The following is a 19201-nucleotide window of genomic DNA, read 5'->3' on the forward strand; positions in this document are numbered from 1 at the left end:
TCCTATACTGTAAAAGTATTAATTTTCGCAGTTGTTAATTTTCGTGGATTATGTCAATTGAGCATATTCACGGGTATCAATTTTCATGGATTCAAAAAAATGAATAACGTTATTTAGTGTTAAAATCAATATTGTGTGTACTATTTTTCGCACATTTTTGTCCACCGCGAAAATAGCAAAAAATAGTACACTGCAAAAATGAGTACGCTTACAGTACCTTTCTTTCTATCTTTATGGATTTAACAACCAAAAATGATGAAATCAGCCCAGATTAGCTAATATTGGGAGAATAGCCATAAAATATTCATTAAGTTTCATTTCTAAATTTATCAATAAATGAATATTCCATAATTGAATTAAATGTAAGTAGAACTGATAACCCTTCAGGTCAAAAATCATTATCAGTTTCATGTCATTTTCTCTGACATAATTTTTTATCAAGATCTCTAACCATTTAATATTATTCCCAATTTGGCCGCAAAAATTGATTTATTGTTAATATATAATAAGCAGTGCTTTCATACAGCCACAACTGATTACATAAACTGGGAAAGTCTTATATTTTGGGTGTGAATATAATGAAGGTGAGACAAAGCTATAAGTAGATGCCATGTCACTTTTGGTAAGTAAATGCTATCTCACTTTTGGTAAGCTGATGCTATGTTACTTTTGGTAAGCTGATGCTATCTCACTTTTGGTAAGCTGATGCTATGTCACTTTAGATAAGCTGAAGCTACGTCACTTTTGATTTATGTGAAAATTACTTATGTAAGTCTTGTCCTGATTAAAACTAGGATTGAGTCATACAGTACCCATATTACATGGACAACTCTAGCCAGGCTGATAGCAATGCATGAGTGGACCAGTTCCATAGGTAGTTTTAGCATTTGTGCAAAATAAACCCTCAGTAATTCAATGTCAAAGGTAAAATTTGTATTAACAAGATACCATTGACATGGAATCCCTCTCTGTGGACACCACTCTGACAAAATTTCTGTACATTGGTCATGCATAAAATTTAATCTTGAGGTCAAAGTTCAAGTTCAAAGATCACCAGAATACAATATGCAGCAAGTGGCTTGAGCTGATCTACATTCATGCCAAATATCAAAAGAATACACTGAAAGACAAAAAAAGTTAAAGCTAGGACAAAAATCTGTCATGCAAAACCCTTAAATTTCCTTGAGATCAAAGTTCAAGGTCAAAAATCAAAGACATGACATGCAAAACATTGTCTTGAGCTGACCTGTCTCACTTGTACTCTAAATCAAACCTACCCATTGCCCTTTAAATATGGAAGCTTTTTTTGTTTTTGGCTATCACTATTCTTTCATAATGACCTATATTACCTGATGATAAAGCAAACATCATTACGAACAATTTCTGTCCACTGTTAATTGTTAGTTTCTTCTTCACATCATAGAATATTGATAAGTAGCCTTGATGACTCAGGCCTCTCAAAAGAATGAAATAATTAAGGCTGTATACTAAAGTAATAAGTGGGTTCTTATCAAATAAAGATTCTTCACAAGGCCATTTTGGACTAGCCTTGATACCCAGGTTTCTATCTTGAAATTACTATAGTCAAACCTTCCAAAATCTTAATAAATGAAAACTGGTCTTAACCAGACATCTTTTGAAGTCCATTTGCATCTTGAACCAAATACAAAAAAGGTTTGATTACAACCTGTAAAAATTCAGTATGTTGCATGAAGTGAACTGTATAGACAGGAAATAGACATCGTACCTTGAGATGAATGGCATCAACCAAAGACAGAATATATACAATGTATATACATTTGTATGTCACAACGTAGAAAATTTCAAGCATTCCACTGGGTCCTTTGGTAGATATTTGATGTGCCATATATCTTTTGTATTCAATCTTTGGATAGTTCCATTTATTGAGAGGTATGATGACTACTCACAGTCAGTGCAGCTCACTTCATGCAACAATACAATGGTCATACTGGATTTTTACAGATTGTAAGACTGGTTTGAGTATGTTTCATCATCTTAATGCCTAGGGAACTACAGAAAGTTGATCTGATAATCAAAGATATCCGGCACACTCTCACCCCCTTTTTGAGGTGAAAGAAGGCCATAACTCTTGTACTACTTAGTCAATTTTCAAAAGTGTTATCAAACATGACCAACAATTTATTGTCAAGAACATCATGTTTTAGTTAGCAACACTTTAGACAAATAGTTCTGTGAATATCATCTGAAAACCAAAAAGTACTATTCTATCACAACAGATCAAAAGAAGGACATAAGCAGTAGGGATGTCAGTAGTATTTTATGCAGTAGGGATGTCAGTAGTATTTTATGCAGCAGGGATGTCAGCAGTATTTTAAGCAGCACGGATGTCAGTAGCAGTGAATAAAGAATAAGTAGCAGGTAAACTGAAGAAAATTTAAAACAGTTTTTGAAAAAATTGAGTAAATGAGTAAATGAATGAGTAAATGAGTAAATGACAAAATATGAGCAAGTAGCTGTCCAATTTTGTCACTTGACAGATTCTATTGAGCAGACAAGACCTGCAAAAATCTGCAAAAATTTGCAAAAAAAAACAACATAAAATACATCGAGTGAAAAAAAAGGATTGTGTGTGTGTTAGAAGTATAATTTAAAATCATGTCTACATGGAAATCATTATTCAGTCTGACCTTATCAAAATCTTTATGAAACAAGACTTCAAAATTTTATAGAAAGCAATGAGTACCGGTAGAATCAAAATACTAACTTGGTTTGGCCTAACAGTACTCTTAATCAAATTTTCCAATACATATGTATATAATAATATATCTGAAATACTCAAGTACAAAGACTGTATTATTGATATATGTTAATCTAAACAACTATCATTCAGTTGACAGATATTCCAATAAAATTATCTTGCGAAAAACAGCTTGATAACAAGTTCAAAGGTCAGAGCATATGTACTTTTATGTATAAGCATATGTATACTCACTACAGCAAGTATAAAAGTATGTTCTTGCATATAAAAACGTAAATCTCAAAAGTTTCATGAAAATTATGAAGTAGTTAGGAGTTATGCTGACAGATAGACAAACAGACAGACAGACATACAGATAGATGGACAGAGCAAAAACTATATGTCTCCCTATGAAAATGTAGGGGGGGTATAAATATAGTTAACTTCAGGTAACATACTTGGTCTTGCTATTATTCAATTAACTAGACAAAGGTATGCCCCCTGCACTCCATTTTGATACAGCAACTGCATAATGTTTGGTATTCATTTATGAGAAGATTCTTATGTCTGAGAGACACATTTGATGCCCCCGCATGTATTTTCTGACAGATATAAGTCAATTCATACTTACAAGCTTTAATTCTTTAGAATGGTGACAATTATATGATCACAAGCTTTAATTCTTTAGAATGGTGACAATTATATGATCAGACAAAAAGTCCAACTATCCATGAAAATTTCGAATATTGATAGAAATGATAATCCAAATATTAAGCATACAAGAAATATTCAAACTTTCCATCAAAAGGTCTTCTAATCAAGGGAACCTATATTACTTGCTTTAAATTAAGTTTTGATATTGAAACTAGGGTTTTCTTTTTTTTTTTCTATAAAAAAAAAAACACATGTCGTCCTGTTTTTAGCTAAGAGAAAGAAACAAAAATTTCAAATAAGAAAATTTGCATTTCAGAAGTTAAGTTAGTATTTCACACCCATTTTATTTTGGGCCTAACACGTCTCTCTTTAGTGTTTAGTCAATAATAAACTGGGCGGAAGCAGAATTGCGGGTTGAGGGAGCAAAAAAATCTTGTGGGTAGAATTCATGAAAAATCAAGATTTGATGCAAAAAAATTTTTTTTTTCACAATCCTTAGGGGCTGTAAGCAGTGTCACCCCCTCCCATTTTTTGAGTCTATGACCAAAAACTTACACTTGTTTGTGGTGACTTACTTCCATGTTTTTTTTTTACATGTTCACTGAAAGAAGTTGGGTTACAGTAATTTCCTCATAAAAGTGGGAACTTTTGACTAAAAATATATTGTCAGAACCACGGGTTCTTGATAAACAAGTACTAAATTTTATTAGATGCCAGATTTTTACATGGAGTTGTGCAAAAAAAAGTCTAAAATACATATTTAGTGCTATAATCATTAACTAAGTGTTCTTGAATGAGAATTACTTTCTAATCTAGTAATTCTGTCACTAATTGTTTCCATTATAAAGATATCAGCCCCGTAATGACTTCAAATACTCTTAAAAGTCTAAAGTTTATCTCCCACAGTTTATCAAACACACCATGTAACTAGTCAATGAAAATAAAACAGTGATAAAACATGGTCTACTTTAACAGGTTTTCAATAAAACATTGTGTTACATGTTCATTGTGTAACCATAAAGACTTTAACCTAATTGATTGTATAAAAAGTAATTATTTACATATCTAAGATGCTGAAAAAACTGCCTATACCAAACTCTGACTTTCAACAAACCTGTGTAAACCAGTCACCTGTGCTTTTTTGCTTTAGTCATCTGGACACTTGCTTAAACTAATCATATCTCTGTCAAAATGAGTATGCTGTGTTGTAGGATTTTTGGAAATTTCTGGTTTCCACAAGAAAGCTCAAATTAAAGATAAAATTACCAACTATTGAAGTCAACTTTCCAATTTTAGGAAAACAAAGCTTTTCAACTTGTCAATCAAAAAAAAGAATAATAAAAATAAGTTCTCCAACTGGGTAACACCAGAACTACACTCCCCCCAATTTGATTTCAACAGTTAACATTATGCTCGTCTTACTATGAAAGTACTTTCATTCATGGATACCAATTTTCGTGGATTGGGGAAGAAACACAAGTTAAAAAAAAACGAATTTCCAAAAAAAATTAATTCTACAAAATCTGATATTGATTGATTAACTGATTGACAGGTCAAGTATCTGTGAATTATCAAAATTTAATGCAAAAAAATTTTTTTTTTCTCGGACACATGCCTGTCCAACCCCCAACCTATGAATCCTCTCCGAACTTTTCTGATAGGAACAATTGACCAATTCGAGTAATCAAATAGAACCTGCTTTGGCAATCTGAACCATATCACAACAGCAGCATGTTATGAATCTTTCATCAGTTAATATGTACAAATAAACAAATGGAAGTTCTTTTAAATCTTTGGTTTCATTAATTATAGGACAACATTGTGACTTGTTGTTTGATCACATGTGACTTTTTTGCAAGTATGGTGTGTTAATCTTAATTCTTGATGTTTACATTATGTGTTTAAAACACATCTTTTAAAATCAGATGTGGGTGAGACTAACAGAAAAATTAAAATGCCATTTACTGTCATTTTATGTCATTTTTACCCTTTCAAGGGCAATAACTCTTACAAGGAGTCATCTGACAACTTTTATCCCTGAAGACTTTTGTAGTCCTAATAATATGGAAAGAATTTTGCTAAACCTAACGGTTTTGGAGATATATGTGAAAAACTACTGACTGACCCCTATGTTCTATTTTTAGTAACAGCTGCCATGTTTTTTGACAGATCAAAAATCCCCACACCAGTTCTATGCAGGATACCCTAAGGAACATTCATACCAAGTTTGGTATCATTTGATCAAGCAGTTTCAGAGCAGAAGATTTTTGAAAGAAAAAAACATTAAAAATAGCAAAAATCGATAAAAAAAACTCCAATAACTCCAACATGGCTAAACGGATTAAAACCAAAATTTTACCACTGATAGATCTTATCATGCTAAACACTTTTTTCCTATCAGTATTTAGATTAATCTAATGATTTAGGAGATATATGTGAAAAACTACTGTCTGTCACCTATGTTCTATTTTTAGTAACGATGGCCTTGTTTTTCGACGAATCAAAAATCCCTACATTAGTTCTATGCAGAATACCCCAAAGAACATTAAGATTAAGTTTGGTTTCAATTAGTCAAGAAGATTTTTGAAAGAAATGACATTAAAAATGGCAAAAATTGTTGAAAAAGGGCAATAACTCCAACATGGCTTAACAGATTAAAACCAAAATTTGCCAAGCGATAGATCTCATCAAGCTGAACACATTTCTCCTGTCAAAATTTAGCTACACTTAATGATTTAGGTGAAATATGTGAAAAACTACTGTCTGACCCCTATGTTCTATTTTCAGTAACGGCGGCCACGTTTTTCAATGAATCAAAAATCCCCACATCTTTCTATGCAGGATACCCCAAGGAACATAATTGGTCAAGTAGTTTCAGTGGAGAAGAGTTTTGTATAATTGTTAACGACGACGACAACAACGGTTGACAACGACAACTGACGCCAAGTGATGGCCAGGTGAGCTAAAAATGGCAGGAAAATTTTCCCATACTTTTTCCTTATATAAGCAATAAAAAATATCTACATCACCAATGCTTCAGGATAAATTTAAATAACTTTTTGGTTGTTTTCTATGTATTGTATATATTTGAGGAAAAAAAGACCAACTTGAGAAATATGATGTGCCACCCATTGCCTGATTCTTACGCAGAATGGTATTTAATAATAATCTTACAAACAATATAATTTAATGTTATTTTCATCATGAAATCAGTGGGCAAATGAAGACAAGTTTAAAAGCAGCTCACGAAAGCAATCATCAAGGTGCTTAATAAAACACATCTTTTATTCCAGCTTTCCCAGAGACCTTCAATCTTTATAAATATTCCTTTAGGGAGAGGCAGTAAGTTCATGTCCACCATAAAAACACCTGACCAACATTTCAATTGGCTTTTTAATACAAATGCTTACCTAGGTGAACCTATATAGCATTTGAGTAGAATTTTATATACCAGTGGGTGAATGTTTTTGATAGAACAGTAAATATTTCCAACAAGAGGCTATGCAGGGGCGGCACATTAAATTACCTATAGGAAGCACAAATAAATATATTCATTTATTGCTTTTTTCTACAGTCAAATAAAGAGCAAAAATATCACCAGCTTTTAAATTACACTATTTTTCAACAGCACGAAAATTCAAATTGAAAGAAATCTGCAATAAGTACAAGTTTTGGATAAAGCAGGGAATAAGTATAGCCATACCTGTTTACTCTCCCACAAAATCAGTAAGAAATTTAGAATCTGCCAGGTAAAAAATATAAGATTTGTGGGAGATTTTTTCGGAAAAAATTACTATATTTTCTGTGAAAAATACTAAATAAATAAATTTTTACATTAAAATTTTTTTTTACATAAATATCTCCCACATGAGACAGTGTCAATGGGGGAGAATCTCCTACATGAACTGTTCCAAAGGTTAACAGGTATGAAAAGACAGTGTCAGTTGGGGAGAATCTCCTACTGAACTGTTCCGAAGGTTAAAAGGTGTGTAGACAGTGTCAATGGGGAGAATCTCTCACTTAACTGTTCCAAAGGCTAATAGGTAGGGAGACAGTGTCAATGGGGGAGAATCACCGACATGAACAGTTCCAAAGGTTAACAGGTGTGAAGACAGTGTCAATGGGAAGAATCTCCACTGAACTGTTCCAAAGGTTAATAGGTATGGAGACAGGGTCAATGGGGAGAATCTCCCATATGAAAGGTTCCAAAGGTTAATAGGAAGGGAGACAGTGTCAATGGGGGAGAATCTCCCACATGAACAGTTCCAAAGGTCAATAGGTATGGAGACAGAGTCAATGGGGGAGAATCTCCCACATGAACAGTTCCAAAGGTCAATAGGTATGGAGACAGAGTCAATGGGGGAGAATCTCCCACATGAACAGTTCCAAAGTTTGATAGGTATGGAGACAGAGTCAATGGGGGAGAATCTCCCACATGAACAGTTCCAAAGGTCAATAGGTATGGAGACAGAGTCAATGGGGGAGAATCTCCCACATGAACAGTTCCAAAGGTCAATAGGTATGGAGACAGAGTCAATGGGGGAGAATCTCCCACATGAACAGTTCCAAAGGTCAATAGGTATGGAGTAGCAGTGACATACTACTGTAAGACAAATTATTTTCATGGTTTATTATAGGACAACAATCCAATTTTGAAAGAGTTATTTGTGGCAATTTATTTTTGCTTTTCTTTTTTTTTTTGAGGGGGGGGGGGGTTGTAAATTTTTTTTTTTTAAATCAGAGGACGCTAACCCAGTTTTTAGTGGAGTCCAGGTTCAGATCTGTTTATACTACTTGATGACAATCAATATTTTTCACCATATTCTATGGAAATGATCCGTAAAATCCTGAACTTTCTGAAATTTTAACAAAGGTACTATGGAGATATTCACAATCTGTAGAGCGTAATTTGCAGTCAAAATTTGTAGAAAATACGGCAAATCCGTAAACACCTCTGAAGGTTACTCTTTTAGCTTTGTTTTTAATTTAATTATTTTTTAATTTATGTTAATTTGATTAATTTTTTTTTCATTGATGTATGTGTCTTTTTTTTTTTTTTTTTTTTTGCTGAGTCGGCACTCTGAATAAAGTTATCATTCAAATTGTGGTTCCTCTTCATTTCCCTTTCTATCTTTCAGTCCTAAACATTGTCATTCAGTGAAGACTTAAAAGTAGGACATCTGGAAATTTCATTCTAACCCATAAATTAGAGCCTTATCAGAACTGAAATGACCTGATGCCATGCTGCTGTTGATTATGACAAAAATGTCATATTTCCATCAAACAGTTATTACTATGCAAAAATGTTGAAATTGAATTTGTAACACAATTGAAAACTGTGATAATTAGATTTTCTTCTCATTCTTTGAATCTATAATGTACTTGTCATCTGCATTGAATTTAATACCATCTCCTTATAAAAATAATTCTCAGATTAAGAGAAAGTCAAACCAGTGTTACATACCAGTACAGTATTCAACAATGACCTGTCAAAATAGACTATGATTAAAATACTCATATATACAGGTAGTGTGTTCTATGTAAAACTAACCAGTATATTAAGACCACCTGCCTTATGCAAGGCTAGATAAAAATGAAGGGTGAAACACCCCTCCCCCTCCCATCCAGGGTTGCAACCAAAGACTCAAACCCTTCCACCCTCTCTGAGCACTCCTGAGTCCCTTGCTGAGTCCCTTTCATAATTTCAAAGAGACCTAATGAAAGTTTGGTGAACAGAGTCACTCAAGCATGAAATCAACATAGGCAATAACTTCCTTTTTCCTTTTAAAAAAATTCTCCAGCACAATACGCTCTTGAGGAGGTAGACCTAAGGTAAGGGACACAACTCTTACAAATAATTGAAATGTATGTATTCAGCATTTTATATCAATCTCTTGTAAGCATCAAAGTAACTTGGATTAACTTCATTCTGTTTAAAATGAAAGCTTAAAAGACTTAAGTGAAATTTAATAAGATACAAACATATCACTGATTTCAATAGTTATGTCCCTCACCCTAGGTCTACCTCCTTAAGTGTCCTCTTCCTGTGCCCTATATTTTGAATCACTATAGTTTGAACACTATCATGAGACCATGGTTTTGCTTTCATTCCCAGAGAGTCTCTCAAATGGGTCTGGCCTTGCCTGACAAATGCCATATTTTAAGACAGACAGACAGATTGGCAAACCGACCTGTACACCTTTAAGACAATACTTCAAACCGCAGAAACAAAATTATGAAACTTGACTCATTTTTTCCAATGTAAATCACATATCTTTCCTATTTCTTGATTTCTTGGTCAGTAGACAGACTTCCTATCAGGAATATCCGTCACTATCATTCAATCAATTGAATGCTTATCGTGGACTTTTGTAGAGCCATCAAACCACAGTTAGTTGATATTGGAAATTATATTAATTTGGATCATTGTGTATTGGAAGACTTTATCAAATTATTGCAAATGAGGAAACAGATTTAATTTGTCAAGGTCACAATTGGCCATGTGATAATCTAAAGGTTCAAACAGTACATCAATATTGCCAAAAAAAAATATGTCTGTTTAGGGTTACATTCCTCCCAAAAATAGGGTAGGTCGGTCAGCATTTTCGTTTCATTTTTTCTCGACAAAAGTTCAGCATCATGTTTAAGTCATGAAAGTGTATGGTTTTAAGTAAAAAGTTTAATATTTAACATACACACCTATTAATCACGTCTTTTATTACAATACATTTATTTTTTGTAGGAATTTTGAACAAAATATAAGTACACTGTATTTACGCTTGGATTTACATGATATAGATAAGTCTCCTATTCAAATGCTATAGTGACCTGGTTTTTAATGTACTTTCGGTTTTACCGAAAATGATCCATATTATACCGGAAATTGGCGGAAATTACTGATTTTTTCAATTTTGGAGAAAAAATCTATTAGGGTCGGGAGAAAAAATTAGGGTTGGTCGGGGAAACCCGAAACAGACATATTTTTTTTGGCCTAATCAATGATGGTCCAAATAATTAGTATGGTTAAAAGTTTTATGGTTAAAAGTGGTAAAATTTTATCGAGATAGCCATACCTCTTTCAGTATCTATTAACTACCAATTCCTGTAAAATTCAAACACTACCTATGGGAGGGGTGAATCATGGTGTAGAAAAACCCACCGAACAATCAACAGTTTTACATACAGTCTACCTATGTTATATTTTTACGTAACAATATTCCTCTGTATTTTTTAGAAAACCATACATTCATCTCCCACTCAAATCAACCAAATGAAGAAAGATAACTCTTGCAAAGTGCCAAAGTCATACACAATCTATGAAATATTAATCTCGTAAGTACAATAATCAAATGACAAACAAAGTCAGGCTCAAGGTGGTCTGTAACTGTTTTTGAATTAAAAATAAAGGTGGGTATACTGAGTTTTTGACATCCGGTCTGATTTTTACAAAAGACTGCTACTTAATTATAAGTTTGCTTTAGAATCATGCAGAGTGAAAATGTCCTTATTTTTTTCACATCTGTAATAAATTATTTCCCCGTAAAAACCATAAAATGATTATCGTGTCGAATTTGCAATATGATTTCATAAGGTATGCTTTATGTTTAAAAAAAGTGCTCTCTATGATAACGAATGGCTTTAATGCTACAATTTCATTATTTGTTGTTAAATTATAATGTAGACCTCTCACTCCCTTGAAAGCAAAAAAGCACTAAAAATTTGTTTAAAACTAGAAGCCCAGTTTATCACAGGAGCCCCCGCATTATTTGTTAGTAACCATTTTTTTTATAGTAAATCAAATGTGTCTGTAAGACACTAATCATGCCCACTCTCGCTAGATTTGCCAAATTAGGAACATGTTTATTTTGGTATGAAGACATGGCTTGCAGATTCAGAAATCCTTCCAAGACTTGCAGTGACGAACTGTTCTAGTTCCGCAATTCGAAAAAATTTGGGGATTAATATGGTGATCAGAAATTCCTAAATATATCCATATCTACATATTGTATCCCGGCAACATAGTGTCAAGAAATACTGTTTGGTAGTGTCAGACTATTTGCGATGTGAAAAAGAGGACTGATGGGCGGACTGACAGACACATAAAAAATGTTAATACCCCCAATAACAAATCCCTAACTTTGTTGCTTGGGATATATTTCTGACAAAAAATACAAAGTAAACTACAAAGTCCAACTTTCCCCCAGTTCCATAATATTTCACGAAAAAAATCAATATCCTATGACCTTGACCATCATTGTGTGTAGAAACATCCTGCAAGAAATATTTTAGATGAGGAGATAGCCATACAAGCCATATAGCCCTATTTCTAACTTTCACCAATTTCCGAAATATTTCATGAAAATCAAGATCCTATGACCTTGCACACCATCATTATGCGTAGAAATATCCTGTAAAATATTTTAGATGTAGATCAAAAACTGTACAAGGAGACAGCCTGACAAGCCATTATCTATACATTTCTGTAAAAAAATGACTAAGTGTAACTATCACCAATTCCCATAATATTTCATGAAAATCAAAATTCTTTGGCCCTGCACACCTTCATCATGTGTAGAAACATCCTGTAAAATATTTTAGATGTAGTTCAAAAACTGTACTTGGAGATTGCCGGACAAGCCATGATCATGTGTAATCCAGACAGACAGACGGACGAACACAGACATGGTGTGTTTTTGAAGATCATGTGACACCCCCCCCCAAAGGATTGGCATAAAAAGCTTAAAATTAATTATGCACTTTTACATTCAGAAATCTTTTGTCTAAACAACCCCATCCTTTATTATTTTTGGCCGTAGGCTAATCAAAGCCCACAAACTGACCCTCAAACAACCCTGAACAAGGAACAATATTAATTTGTACTGCTTAATTTTTATTTTTCAATAAATAGCTGAGAATATTAATATCTTCCAGCACACAGTGGAGATTTTTCATTGAATTTCCAAGTACACTATGAGAATTATTTAATCAACATGTTGTTGTGAAATCTGACCATTCAATTTCAGTCAAAGAGAGGATAATTATTAGTTTTATTTCCCTTTTGACTAAATTCTATATTACTGTCAACAAAATAATTATATTTTTAAGTACCATTCTATATAAAACCCAGGCAGTGAGTGTCACATGATTTTCAAAAATACACCATTTCTTAAATGTTTTTTTCAGGTTTATACAGTTTATTAATACCAATCATTTTTTAAAAATAAAATTTTGCAGTTAAAAGATACAAACTACATAGAATTTACATGAAAAAGTACTATTTACTGAGTTATTTCCCTTTATTTAGTTACTTTAATAGAAATATTATTTTTACAGCAGATATTATCTACAAATTGATAATGTTATTCAATGGGTTGTTGAGATCAAATCTGGACGACTTGTTTGGTGTGTTTTTAACAAGCATGTACATGTACCACTCCCAAACAAACCACTGCCTGAAGTTTATACAGATCAATACCTGACTTGATGAATTTAAACATTTTCTCATAAATATTTGAAAATTAAATCAGACTTTTATAGAATAACAAAATACTGACATTTGGTTGTCAATTGTTCATCCTTTAACAAAAGGTGGTTTGGGAATTAAATTGAAGTAAACTCAAAATTACAATATTTTTAAATATTCATACCAAGATTTTTTAAATTTGGTAAACAGCTGAAAAATTCAAATATTCCAATGTAATTATATTTACACAGACTGTTATTTCAAAAAATAATAACAAACAACAAAATCATTTTTTGAACTTCAAGAAAAAAGCATGTTTGTCATTTGTTTTCTGTAAATGAATTATAAATGCATCTGCTTTTTTCAATTTTTCAATCATCTCTATAAATTTCTGGGGTAAATCACATTTTCAAGAAAATGTCAAGAGGGAATGCAAACTTTGAAACAAAATAAAGGCCACTCAGACAAATCACTCTGACTTCAATTATTTAAGTATTTAAGTAATTAGAAAGAATCAGGCAAAATGGGAAAAAAATCAAACATGCATGTCAAAAATCCACGGAACTGACATTATAATTTCACTCAAGAATGCTTTTTTTCTATTTTAAATACTATTTTTTATCTCTGCATCACTGGATTTGTCCAATAGTGTGATAGAAAAATGAGATCTTTGACAAAGCTATCAACCCTTGAAATGTTTATTTTTTAGTGCATTTTAATAGTAACTCAATTTACCAACAAGATTTGGAATATATTCTATTTACTTGATTCTGATGGTGCATATATTCAAATTATACTTTTGAAATGGTGCAACCTCTTACAAAGACTGACATGTAATTTCCAAAATGACATCGTGTTGGTGGTTACTAAATTTTAACTACAGCTCTGCCCTAAAACCATGCAGAAGCTTATGATAACTGGTAATTCAATTCTTAATACCAAATATTTTTTTTATTGATATCTTTCAGTATGCCTCACAGCTCAAATGAACACTGCCCATTGGAGATTTGATTGCATTCTACCACAAAAAAGTATGGGAAAATATCCCACAAGAATTTTTACACTATAACCAGTCAAAAATTACTTCACAATATCCAGCAGATTCAAGGATATAAAGATAGGAAGAGTTGTTTTTAGAATATAACAAACAATGTATTCAAACATTTTCATTGATTAACTAGAAGTATTGTAAGCAAGCTCACTAAGAGAATACTTCCTGTTTCCAATGGACTTAAATGTGAAAAGCTTGTTGGATTATCTCCCTTGTGGAGTCATCCAACAGAAATCATATTCCTTCATGCATCTCAATCTATAATACTCGATAAATTTTTCAAAATCCTTTATGCAGTTCAGGTATTGCACTTACAAGGTTTTAATATGTAAAACCCTTAATTTGGATTATCTCCCTTTATAGTCTTCTGACAATTATTATATTCCTTCATGCACATCAACATATGATACCCAAACTACCCATGAAATTTCATCAAAATCCTTTCAGCAGTTTAGGAAGAATTTAGCTTTTGAGGTTTTAACATGTAAAGAGTGATCAAAGGAACCAAAATTATAGCATAAAACCCTTAACTTGGATTTCCTCCCTTTGGAATCATATTTCTTCAGGCACATCTAAAAATGTTACCCGACCTCTCTATGAAATTTCATCAAAATCCTTGTGCAGTTTACAAGCAATTGCACTTACACAAAATGTGGATTGACAGACAGAGTGTGATTCCTATATAACCCCCAAACTTTGTTTGCGGAGGTATAATAACCTTGAGATATGATGAATCACCACCTGCCTGATTTTTAGACAGAATCATACTGAAGTCTTTAAACCCATAACCTCCAAAACTTGAGAAAAGCATGGTACCAGGCCACAGAGGTTCAGATTAGATAGTTCAATGCTGACAATTTCAACTCATTGAGTAAAAACAAAGCAGTCAAATATGTTTGTACTTTCTCTTTGAAGAAGTAGAACCCTTAAATTGTTGGGATTGCAGTGGCAGATCCAGGGGGTGCAGGGGTAGGCACCCCTCCTTTTTATTGGAAAATTTGCCATTTACATGTTTAAAATTGACAAAAAATGGAAAATAATGTCTGTGCACTCTCTCCCTGCCCCCCTTTTTCTGAGGAATCTCCGCTGGCACCCCTCCTTTTCATAGTGTGTGGATCAGCCCCTGTAAGTGCATTGTAAATTGCTGTCATAAATATGGTCATGAATACATAGAACAATAATCATTTGGTTTTTTTTTGTTTTTTGTTTTTTATTGAAATTAGGATAGACATCCCAAAATTAACTACAAAGGAGAATCATTTGATTTTAATGGGTGGGGCCTGGAAGATTTAAGAAATAATTCATGGAGGGGGTAGATTTGTACTGTTGCTCAATGTTATATAATCGAATATAAATGCCAAACCCATCTTAAAATGAGTACAAATATACCCCCAGAAGTAATTATTTCTCTTCTAATATGACAAATACCGTAATTTTTGTGACAAAAATTTCCCTAGGTGTAGCCAAAATAATGGCTGTTCCGTTTAACCTCACCCATATGGAAGTTGGATTAATTAAGAAATAAATCACATATCCAAGTAAACCGTCTATTGCATAAGTATTTGTATCAGTATAGCATTAGATAACCTCTCAGCCTTTAAATCACGTAAATGCTTTTAAATGAGTGTTTTGTCTCTAAGTGACAGCGAAAGAAAAGAGACAGTGCGCAGGTGCTAAAGGTGAGGTTGTACCAACATACACTCTTTGATGATATGAAGACGTCATATAAAAAATTAAATTATGGCTTATTTTGAAAATAGATATTTAAATCTTGAAGATAGGAAGATAGAAAAAAAGAAGATGAAAGTGATCAATTCAAAACACTATGATACAAACATTATGCTTTTACATATATGAAAATTATTGACTTGATTTGATGTAGAGGTATGTGAAAAATAAATCTTTAAACTATTAACATGGTGAAAATACATACTTTTATCCAAAGAAATATTCCAAGCCACCCCTTAAATTGTTGTCCCCTTTGTTTTCAGACACGGTTTTACAAACCCAACCAAAAAAGCGGAAATTGCCAAAATCAGAAGTAATGATATGGTAAAAAAAGAAATTTAACGGTAAATTCTGAATTTGAAAATTCTGTTTCAGAACAGAAAAAAAAATCATGTCTGTGTTTTATCAATGAAACAGCCACTTTAGAACTGCCTTAGGAATCATGAAGAAAGGAGGTTAAAAAAAAAATAATGCTGCCTCTGTATTTTCATTTTTCAAACAATCAATTTTAAATTCCATAAGCATTTAAGGAACATCAAAAAATCATCCAGTGGATTCTGAGGAGAAAACTTGATGTGGCAGAGAACTGAAACACTCCAGATACAAATTAAAACAGTTGACTGTCACAAATACTACAACTATCCAATATATAAATTCTCTTCAATATAAAACCCATATTTCTAAAGAAAATCGACTTCCAATTTAAAATTTTACAAATTACAGCAGGTCAGTTTCATGCAGAAAACAGTGTTATTCAATGTACCATAGACAGATGTTTGTTAAAAGCATTGGTATAAATATTAAGCGACTTCACAAGAACTTTGGTTTAGACAGGTTTCCAGTTCATCAAGGGTTCAGTTTAGACAGGTTCCCAGTTCATCCAGGGTTCAGGTTAGACAGGTTCCCAGTTCATTCAGGGTTCAGTTAAGACAAATTCAACTGTAAACAGACAGTAAAAAATCAGTTTCCCACACAGGAAGCCAGCTTGAACTTTCTACCTTCCTAACGAGTTTATAAGAACTATAATCAAATGACTTAACATGATGAAAAATGAGCTTGTCTGCCATGAACATTTAACCCTGAATATTATAAACATTGTGAATGGAATACGTCTGTAAGATGAATCGGAATCTCGGAACATGGTAAATAACAGGTCTTTACTTATTTGTGTCCAGTCAAGGCTACTCTATGTATTAATTTCATAAAAAGTATATTTCTATATTCCATTATTTTATTGGCAATGTCATCTATAAACAGCTTATATTGAGAAAGTAATTCATGGCAGTCATAAATTTGTGCAGACAGGGACATTTTTTATTAAATCCTAAGTGAGAGCAAGGAGTCTATTAAAAGAAGTTAACATAGAAGTTACAGCCCATAAAATGATAACATTAATAAATTAAGATGGTCTTCCATTGGCTAAATTTAAAAGTTTAAATCCTGACTGTTCAGTCAACTTTTTAAGAAAGTTCATCAGATGATTTTCATTTTATCAAAGGATGACCAGGTCTATCTTCCGAAAATCATCATTGTATGTGCTGTAATTAGAACAACAAAACAACACCCTTGAAAATCATCATTGTATATGCTGTAATTAGAACAATTAAATAGCACTCTTCAAATGACCCTTGCTTCATAAACAATTTTAAGGCAACAACTCAATTTCAAAATCTGATCTACAGGCTGTCAAAACACTTCATTCATATCAATATGATCAAAGTCTGTTTACAAATCAAGTGATGAGAAAGCCTAAAAATTTCAGATGCACCAATGGACCAACAGATGGACAGACAGTTTCTCCACATTTCTACCTTCCTGCAAAAAAAAATGATTAATTGTGTTTTTTTTTTCTTTCATGCAGAATTGAACATTTGACCACTCAAACAGACCCTGCTTAGCACTGCTCCAACAGGCTGGGCCAGACTATTATTGTGCGAGCTTACAGAAGTAACAACCAGCACCAACTCTGACACAATACTCTGGCTCCTAGCCAACATTATATTGTCACTCTTTTTTCCTGTATGTCACATGTCTGACTCCTAGCCAACACATTGTCATTCTTATTTCCTGTATGTCACATGTCTGGTTCCTAGCCAACATATTTTCACTCTTATTTCTTGTATGTCACACGTCTGACTCCTAGCCAACATATTGTCACTCTTATTTCCTGTATGTCACATCTGACTCCTAGCCAACATATTGTCACTCTTATTTCCTGTATGTCACATGTCTGACTCCTAGCCAGCATATGTTCACTCTTATTTCTTGTGTGTCACATGTCTGGCTCCTAGCCGACATATTGTCATTCTTATTTCCTGTATGTCACATGTCTGACTCCTAGCCAACATATTGTCACTCTTATTTCCAGTATGTCACATGTCTGACTCCTAGCCAACATATTGTCACTCTTATTTCCTGTATGTCAAATGTCTGACTCCTAACCAACACATTGTCACTCTTATTTCCTGTATGTCACATGTCTGACTCCTAGCCAGCATATTTTCACTCTTATTTCTTGTATGTCACATGTCTGACTCCTAGCCGACATATTGTCACTCTTATTTCCTGTATGTCACATGTCTGGCTCCTAGCCAACATATTCAAATGTCTGACTCCTAGCCAACATATTGTCACTCTTATTACCTGTATGTCACGTCTGACTCCTAGCCAGCATATTGTCACTCTTATTTCCTGTATGTCACATGTCTGACTCCTAACCAACACATTGTCACTCTTATTTCCTGTATGTCACATGTCTGACTCCTAACCAACACATTGTCACTCTTCTTTCCTGTATGTCACATGTCTGACTCCTAGCCAACATATTGTCACTGTTATTTCCTGTATGTCACAAGTTTTGAGAGAAGTAGTGAATTTGAAATTCTTTGGGCTTCCTGCACTGGAGATTAGCATGCTACAAGAAGACCACATGTGGTGAAAATAAAATGAGGCACTTTTAATAACAAACAATACATACATGCAATTCTTCATTTTAGTTACTTTATGTTCTTTGTTGTGTTGGTCTGTTTTCAATGTCTAGTCTTTGTCCTTGTATTACATTCTTTTGATTTCTGCTAGAATCTTGGTTCCCTTGATTACTCTTTTAACTAATAGCACTTGAGTCTTAAGTTTTAGCCTTCAATGTAACTGATGCAAAAATAAAAGAAGTCTTTCTTTTGAAAATTAATCTGTGGGCTTAAATTCTTAATTGGATTCAAAAGACCTTGAACCTTGACCTCTGTAATGACACAGTGATAAGAGAAGATTTTTACCTTGAGGAAAAATACCTGAAGTTGAATGAAATGTGCAGATACTAAAAATTTCAAAGTGAACCATTTGTTTGAAACTAAAATATTCATAGACTCCTATTACTCAAACCCTGAGGTGAATATCCAGTACATAATTTTATATCAGCTGTTTATCCTCAATGGTAAAGTACTGTTTGGTCAACTTCAAAGATGCATCCTTTCAATCAAAGGCTCAAAGTAGATAAAATTCTTCCTATCAAAGACAATATTAGTTTAATGATGGCAAATCAAAATGATCGGGTTTCATTACAACAGTACAACAACCTTCATTCATGTGA

General features: G+C 33.1%; 1 long non-coding RNA gene across 4 annotated transcripts; it reads left to right on the plus strand.

Annotated features, from left to right (window-relative positions):
• Nucleotides 1-447: 447 nt before the first annotated feature.
• On the plus strand, nt 448-18591 carry LOC148599835 (uncharacterized). 4 transcript variants are annotated; one of them, XR_015918068.1, is made up of 5 exons: nt 460-584; nt 6215-6330; nt 10608-10705; nt 15879-15959; nt 17477-18591. It is a non-coding gene; the product is annotated as an uncharacterized LOC148599835 (long non-coding RNA). The 4 variants fall into 4 exon arrangements; XR_015918066.1 differs by lacking the exon at nt 6215-6330 and adding an exon at nt 2259-2400 and having other exon boundaries at nt 17477-18590; XR_015918065.1 differs by lacking the exon at nt 6215-6330 and having other exon boundaries at nt 448-584.
• The last annotated feature ends 610 nt before the right edge of the window (nt 18592-19201 follow it).

This window comes from Perna viridis, chromosome 13, assembly GCF_037379345.1.
Source record: "Perna viridis isolate PV_CMFRI_1.1 ecotype Kerala chromosome 13, ASM3737934v1, whole genome shotgun sequence".
NCBI classification, from domain to species: domain Eukaryota; kingdom Metazoa; phylum Mollusca; class Bivalvia; order Mytilida; family Mytilidae; genus Perna; species Perna viridis.